The following is a 628-nucleotide window of genomic DNA, read 5'->3' on the forward strand; positions in this document are numbered from 1 at the left end:
TAATCGGCACTGTACCACGCTGATGATTAACGCACAGTTAACACGTGAGACCTTACCACTGAGTGAATGGGTGGCGGTAAGGTCTCAGACCCAAAATAGATGTGCGCCAATTTTTATTTCGCCGCATGTCCATTTTCGGTAAAAAAGGCCTTTTTTGCAGGCGCGCTGAAAAATGGATCTGTGCGTGTCCAACACACACGCCTACACTAGCACAGACCATTTTTTAGTAAAAGGACCCCTAAATTAGGTGCAGATCTGCCTTACTCTGTAACACTGCATGCAAGTTCCAGGAATGCCCCTCACCTACCCATGCCCCTCCTATGGCCACTAGCAACTATAAAGATGCACTCATAAATTCTAATTATTGCTAATTAGCTCCAGTAATTGTTAGTACCCAATTATCTGCGCTAACTGGCTTGTTATGCATTAAATTGTTTGACAAGACATTAAGGGCACACAAATTGGGCGCACACCCAAATCTGCGTACAATTTGAATGCCACATATAGAATTAGGGGGAAAATGTCTTCTTTGTATTCCATTTGTATATAATCTGTTGTGTTGATAGTCAGCCTGCTGAAACCATGGTTTTAGAAGTGCTAACCACTGCGGGCAGATTTAGGACCTAAT

The sequence above is a fragment of the Microcaecilia unicolor genome, chromosome 3 (genome assembly GCF_901765095.1).
Source record: "Microcaecilia unicolor chromosome 3, aMicUni1.1, whole genome shotgun sequence".
NCBI lineage: Eukaryota > Metazoa > Chordata > Amphibia > Gymnophiona > Siphonopidae > Microcaecilia > Microcaecilia unicolor.